Source organism: Mytilus trossulus, chromosome 3, assembly GCF_036588685.1.
Source record: "Mytilus trossulus isolate FHL-02 chromosome 3, PNRI_Mtr1.1.1.hap1, whole genome shotgun sequence".
Lineage (NCBI taxonomy): Eukaryota > Metazoa > Mollusca > Bivalvia > Mytilida > Mytilidae > Mytilus > Mytilus trossulus.
In genome coordinates this window covers 87,216,823-87,225,341 of record NC_086375.1, presented here as the reverse complement: position 1 = coordinate 87,225,341, position 8,519 = coordinate 87,216,823, and positions in this window count along the sequence as shown.

Below are 8,519 nucleotides of genomic sequence, written 5' to 3'. Positions count from 1 at the left end.
ATAACCAATGAAAAACCTATGCCGTCAAATGTTCTTCTTATTCTTCTTCTTTGCTCTCTCAGAAAATAAGCGTTAAGATTGTGTATATGTGTAAATGATTGTAGAGGTATTATTACATGTACAAGGTCTTGTGTTTCCATACTTCTATTGAAAAAAATGTTTCAATTAAAGCCTCAAGATCTTTTATTCATTTTATGTGAAAATGACAATGAACATGACTATAATTTCAAAAATGGTGGTAGTATGAACGCTGCAAGGTTGTAAGAAGAGCGTGCTGATGACGGCATGAGCGTGTTAGAATCGTAATATGGTTTTGAACGACGTAGTATAGTCGAATAAGAAGCGTGTTTGGATCGCTGTGAAAACAAGATGGTATTAGTGAGGTCGTAGTGGCGTTGCTGTGAGATCGTATCGCAGTTTTTTTCTGACTAGAAATATCGCTTTCGCTACGTTCTCGATACGATGGTACAGCAACTTTTTCTACCTTACCACTACCTTACTGCAATCTTATTACGCTTTTATTATCACCTGATTTCGCCATGAGCACCACGACTCTTTAGAACATGTTTAAAGTTCTTCCACGCTCGTCACGATCTGTAGGATCTCATCACGACCGTGGCATGACCTCGATCGTCTAGATTTTCATTTCTTTTCAAATATTGCAGTAAGTCGTTGACATAACCTTGTCCTTATTCAGCAAAACACAATGATTAATGGAATACATATCCTAGAGGGAACTTTCGGAAAGTTGGTTGCGTTTTGCTATTCAATTCCATACTTAATATTGTCATTCATCTATATTGATTTGAGCGTCACTGATGCTTCGTGTAGTGAATCCCCCGCTTTAAAAAGAATGGTAGCATTTACTGGCATGCCAATCCCAGACCTAAATTAAAATGAATAAAAGATTACGTTTTCATCATATCAAACTCAAGCACAATCCGTTACGTAATGGTTCTAGCATCATACCATTAAAAACTATACGAGCGCAGAACATAACCGAAGCATGCCAATAACTGGTTATATAATTTAAAATGTTAACCTACAATGCAAAGATCCTATGCGTGAATCAATATCTTTTTTAAAAAAATGACTTGACAACAATACCATTATTATATCTTTTGTGAATAATAAATTCCCCAAAATACTGAAAAATTCAAAACGGAAATCCCTTATCAAATAACAAAATCAAAACTCAAACACATCAAACGAATGGATAACAATTGTCTTATTGATTCTGCCATTTGATTATGAACTTACCGTTTTGAATTTTCCTGGTAGTTTAGTATATTTGTGATTTCACTTTTTATGTAGAGAATGATGAATTGAAATTTTAGTATCGGTTTATCATTAGAAAGTTCAACAAGATAAGTCAACGTAGGGTTCATACTGAGGTGGTCATTGTTGAGAGCCAAAATATCATTCAAATATCAAGTGTGTGTCAAGAAGTCTAATTTTAGACATACAAGAAATTGTTAACAGAACAGAAACATTTTCGCAATAAACGCTGCTCATTAGGATATCGATAATTTGGTGATATATATAGGATCTCTATAGAAAACAAAAACGTAATCCAAACAAAATTCTAGAGCATTTTCATTGTCGAAACAGATCCTTTTTGCATTGTGCTTTACTTGTTTACTTTACTTTACGAAAAGGACATTCAAATTCATAAGTCGAAAATGAATTAACAACGCCAAGTCTGAAGAGAAAACGAGTAACATACAATCAACAGTACATTAATCCCAATAAAGAAAACAAAGCTAATGACCGAGCAACACAAACCCTACCAAAATTGAGAGTGATCTCAGGTTCTCAGGAAGGATCAACATTTTCTACCCCCCATGGGGAAACCGTTGTGTTGATCATGATATTACAAAGAGGTGATCAGTCTAAATCGGAAGGTCCCATTATTGAAAGACTGGACAGGATTGAAGCTACGACATTTGAAAAACGTTCGTTGTTATCTTTAAAGAGTTTGATCATATATATTCACATTTTGACATTTTAAATGCCCATATAGCAAAGGTAATTATGTTGAATATATGAGGCAAAGTTGTATCTTGTAGAGAAAAATCATTCATTTCAACATATTCAAAGTCACCAATATTAAAACTTATTAAGTACTTCCAACGAATGTTTGACACTCCAAACGTCCTGTCGTGGATTATAATTTAAAAATGTATCGAGAGGTTTTTTATTGTACTAAATTTACAAGAAAGTAGAATAGACCGATTAATAATAAATTGATTTGTGCAGCTTCGAATCTTATTTGTTATTTGGTTATAGTAGCTTAATATTTATGTGTCATTGAATGAGTAACTTCATTTTGAAGACTCTCGATATGAAATTTAAATGTACGTCAAACAATATCGATATTACCGACAGCTTCATCAGCCGGTACAAACATCAAATCCCTTTTGAGTTCTTTTAGCTTATTTTTGATACAGAAAATATGGTTATTAAAGTTGTTTTAGGAGTAATGTGTGCTTGTAATATATTTTATCGGTAATTCGTATATTTTCCCTTTGATCTTACTGCCTAGTATTTTCGAGTATCAACGTACTGGCTGTATCACTGAAAATATTAGGCAATACATTGCGTGACGTCATAACATTGCGTGACGTCATAATTACAGATAAACAGAATAATAGGTAGTTGAGTTTTTGATACTGACTTTATCATGTTGAATATCTTAACTCGACCTAACGGGCTCGTCTAGATATTCCACATGATATAGTCAGTATCAAAAACTCAACTACCTAATATTCTATATGTAATGGGCAATGGAACATTCAGTTCATGTACAAATGAGATAAACTTATTTATATCGTTTTCAGTTGCATTTACAAATACATAATATGACAACCTTATAGGTCTTGTGTTTAAGTGCACCGTGAATAATGATGAATTTCAAGTCGTCTTCAAAAGAAATTAAAAAAACAAACAATAACAATACACTTTAAAATGTAACAAATCATGTTTTCACCATTATCATTTGGTAGAGTAAAGCAATAATAAGTCATAACACACAGTAACATGATAATAATTAATATTTAATCACATTTAAAAGTAAAATTATATACACAAATACTGAACGTCGAGGAAAATTATAAGCGAAGAGTCCCTATTCTAATGGCTAAACCAAAAGCTAAAAATTCTTTCATAGATACACAGATTATGACTGCAAGTTTGACTTTGCCTTTGGATCACATATTTAAAACGAAATAGGAAATCCTACATTTAACGGTGATGTAACGCAAACCTTGACATTTAGATACGAGCCGGTTCAACAAATCCATCCTTCAAATAAACTTTTTCTAATAACATTAACGGTACCAATTTTCCTGCACCAGATGCGCATTTCAACAATACTTATCTCTTCAGTGATGCTCGTGGCCAAAACATTTGAAATCCAAAGCATATATAAAAGATGAAGAGCAATAATCAAAAGGTCCAAAAAGTAATTCCTTCAACTAAATTCATTAAATGTTGGTTGTTAGATAACGGAAAATGTGGTATGAATGCCATGAGACAACTTTTCATCCAGATCACAATTTATAAGTCAGAGTAAACCATTATAGGTCATGTTACTGTCTTCGAAACGGAGCCGTGACAAACACCGAATAAAAGATCGAAAGTGAAGAAAATTACAAAGTTGTTTAGCACTGAAGATCAAATTTTAAAAAGGTTGTGTCAAAGACGGCTATGTTTTTCTGCTTGGGATAAGAACATCCTCATTATTTAGAACAATTTATGCTATTGCAAACAGTAAATTTTATCAAATGAATATAAAAGATATACATAATGAAACTGAAGTAATAACTAATTACAGAAAACAAAACCCGAATACATATTAATATTAAGACCAACACAGAAAAATAGACAAATCCGACTTAGTCCAGGCCTCAATGCAAAAAATCAAAAAAATGACGTTACATACGAAGTGGTGAAAAGGCACAAAAATTACGTCACATTTGAATTTCTACAACAGCACAAAAATGACGTCACATTTGGAAAACTATATATCAAAAGTAAGATATAATTAGGATTCATTTGAATTACAATAGAACTAAATACTGATATTATAATTAAACACAATGCACATTGCACATTGCAATACTTATTAATAGCAGTTTACTTTATAATAAATGTCCAGTTTGTTTTGAATCTAACTTCAAACGTAAAACATCGTACAGATTACGTTGAACAAAATCAAATATAATAAATGAAGGCGGCGATTTTTTTCTTTATCATAACACATGAATATAATACAAAAGACGTTAACAAATTTAACAAAATCCGATGATAATTACAAATATAACATCAAACTAAATACATGAATTTGAGATAGAGAAGTACCGTAACACGTCTAGTAATGCGAATTCAGACTGTCACAATTGAGAATAAGTCACGTTCGATAATTAAAAGACTAGACGACGTAATGACAAACCCCAATCTACCATGTGGTAAAAATGTTCTTAGCTAGTTTGGTCAAAGACACATCATATGGATCAACTAGTGCGTGATGGTGTCCATAACATTTACAGAGTGTTAATTTACATCTGTCCTCCTCATAACTTTGTTGAAGCAGTTTTTGTGTAAGGAGCACACTCATGTATATGAAGTCCGTATAGTGTGAACAAGCACGAGAATAACATATCAATTGTAATATGTAAACACCATACGATAGGGCAGATGGTATTTTACTGCTGAGAAATGTGAAATTGATAATTGAGAAGTTGAAATCGTCCTCTTTTTCATAGATTCTCGTGTGAAGTCGTCTATCTGCGTCTATATTGAGATAAACCTTCGTGTTCTTCATGTACAGGTACCGAAAGTGTAAAGTATATATAGTATTAACGAAAGTCCATTATTCAAATGTTTATAATACGAAAAAGGGAAAAATTTATAGTATTCCCAAACAATCAAGGATAGTTGGGATTTAGGATTTATCTCCTTATAGATAAAAATGAACCTGTGTGTGTCTCTATACATTTCGTTTGAAAAGAATACAATTTTAGTAATGTTTTAATTTGCTGATGTCAAAATGGATGTTAGTGCCAATGCTAACTATATTCAATAGATTTAATTACAACATTAGTAAGTTAACCTTTAAGGTGGTATGGGTGTCTTTCGCCATCTTGGATTTTATAAAACAGAGAATCTAAGGTCCATATCTTCTATCAAGTTAGCAAAATTTGATGCAGGAATGCAGATTTTTAATGTGAATTTTCATTTAAAAGAACCAATTTATAAGAATATAACTTATAAATATTAATATTTTTACAAGTGTAGATTATTTTTGGTTGTTTTTTTAATATTTTCAAATTTGCAATTTAAGGGGAGGTAACTCTAAAATAGTGCATTTTCTGAAGGGCTCTTCATAAAAATTTTCTATTTTGTCTTTTAGCCGGTAAAAACGTACTGTGACCCTATCTTTTCTTTTGATATTCTCAAAGCATTGTATGAAAGCAATTTTTTCCTAATTTATTTTACAATTCTATCATTTTGTTTAGTTTCTATTCACAAAATGTTGTTTTTTCCTGTATAATCCATACAAAATTTGTCATTTTGTCACCACCTGTAGCTTGAGAAAATGCACGGTGACCTATCATTTTTATAATATTTTTGAACATGTATCAATAGATACTATATTTTGACAAAGTATGAACAAATTCTATCATTTTTATTTTAGACTCCCATACCACCTTAATGATAAGTTTTTAAAGGTTCGATGAGTTAACCAAGGTCACTTATTGGTTTCCGCGCTTTTAATACAATATTACTGTAAAATAAAGGATTTAGGATGTGAAATACCGTTTCTATTGTAGTCCTAGATACCTGATTTCCATCATTAATTGTAATTGGCTTTCAACGAGCTGTCAGTACCTGTAAGTACACTTAGATCTGTATTTAGTGTTGTTTTGGTTTTGGGATGTAGAAGTACCCGACTTCATTCACTCTGTACTTTTATTTTCTATATGTATCTATCTGCTGAGGTACATTTGTAAGCCTCTTTCCAATGTTTTTTTGCAGTGCATACAAAGTAAAATCACAAAAATACTGAACTTAAAGAAAATCAATTCGGAAATAAAATTGACAATGGAAATGGGGAATGTGTCAAAGAGACAACAACCCAGGTCACCAACAGGTCTTCAATGTAGCGAGAAATTCCCGCACCCGGAGGCGTCCTTCAGCTGGCCCCTAAACAAATATATACTAGTTCAGTGATAATGAACGCCATACTAATTTCCAAATTGTACACAAGAAACTAAAATTTAAATAATACAAGACTAACAAAGGCCAGAGGCTCCTGACTTGGGACAGGCGCAAAAATGCGGCGGGGTTAAACATGTTTGTGAGATCTCAACCCTCCCCCTATACCTCTAACCAGTGTAGAAAAGTAAAAGCATAACAATACGCACATTAAAATTCAGTTCAAGAGAAGTCCGAGTCTGATGTCAGAAGATGTAACCAAAGAAAATAAACAAAATGACAATAATACATAAATAACAACAGACTACTAGCAGTAAACTGACATGCCAGCTCCAGACTTCAATTAAACTGACTGAAAGATTATGATTTCATCATATGAACATCAGGCACAATCCCATAATCACATGGCAAAGTCAAATAACAAAATGCATCAAAAACGAATGCACAAGTACTGTCATATTCCTGACTTGGTACATACATTTTCAAATGTAGAAAATGGTGGATTAAACCTTGTAATATAGCGCTAATCCTCTCACTTTGATGAGGGTCTAATCAAATTCCGTTTTATGTACAATGATGCGTTAACTCAACAGACACAATAAATAAAATAGTCAAAATATGGGTATAGCAGTCATCATCGTGTAACAATTTTATAAGGAACAATTTAACAGAACACAAAACCATCTATCTACAAACACATTCGTTGATTTGCGTGTCTGATGTCAGAAAATTGTATACGTCTCATATATGTGTTGTTCAATGTACATACAAACAATTTTAAAATTTCACATAGGCAATGTTAGCATACATAGTTAAAAAATCAAAAGTATGTAAGATTAGTGTCAGAAATAGACCGAGATTTGAAATAGTCCAAAAGTTATACAGAATTTATAATTCGAGTTTGATAACAGTTTGATAACAGACTTCGTGATTGAAATGTTCTCCGAGATAGGTCTTTTTTCCGTTTTATTTTTATTTTTACCTTTTCCCAAGTTAGTAGCCTGCATTTTAATGGTTGTCGTTATTTCATTTTTGTTCTTTGTAAATTGTGTTGTTATATATTTTGCCGTCAGTTGTCTCAAATGAATTGTTTCATATGTTCATATTGGGACCTTTTATAGCCGACGGTTACCTAAAATTGATTACATTCACTTTATGAACTCTGGCAGATACTGTAATTTCAGAAATTATTGCCTGTCGCATGTTTCTCAATGATTTCTGAATTAACAAAATTATTTGCAGTGTTGCAATAATTTAAAGAGCTTTGTAAACTAGATTTAAGGTACATTGATTTTTTTTGTATGCGTTGATGTTTTATTGCCATTTATATAATAGAACCATGTAATGATATTGTATAAATGTGTGAGCTAACATTGCTGTTTATAGATATATAGCTCAGGTGGTCGTGTGTTCTAGCGGGACGGCTAAGGTGCAGGCGGTTTGATGTCACGATATCTCAGTTGCATAGGTTCGAATTCCGGCGAGGAAAGAACAAGGAAATTGAGAAACCAACTTTACAGATCTAACTTTGTTGGGTAGATGTTTAAACGAATTATGTATATTTATATACACACAGATGTAAACTTATGCATGGGAGAGTGCATATGTAGATGCTTTTTTTGTATCTAAACATTTTCAGGACGTTAGATGTACAAAAACAAATAGCCTTTAACATGTTATATTTAAAAACAGTTTTTACCATTACCGCAATAAAAATCACTGATTTCGTGCATAATGGATCAAGATGTATATATTGTCCAACATAATAAGCAAGGGACACAAAGCGGTTTTGAACTATCTATTTTCGTTTCATAAAACGTAATTTGGTAAAATACACACACAAACAGATGAACATTATATATTAAGTCATCTTTTAAATCATACTGACGCACTATTTATATATTTGAAACTAACCATGATGAAATATGATCAACAAACTTTTAAATCAAATGAAGTAATATGTATTGTAGGGTTTATACACACAAGACGTGGCAGGCTATTAAAAGAGGGTCTAAAGATACCAGAGGGACAGTCAAATTTACTCATAAATCGAAAATAAACTGACAACGCCATGGCTAAAAATTTAAAAGACAAACAGACAAACAATAGTACACATGACACAACATAGAAAACTAACGAATAAGGTACACGAACCCCACCAATAATAGGGGGTGATCTCATGTGATCCGGAAGGGTAAGCAGATCCTGCTCCACATGCGGCACCCGTCGTGTTAGTCATGTTACAAAAAATCCGGACAATACACTATTAACATATAATTAAAACAAAAGTAACAAAGTAC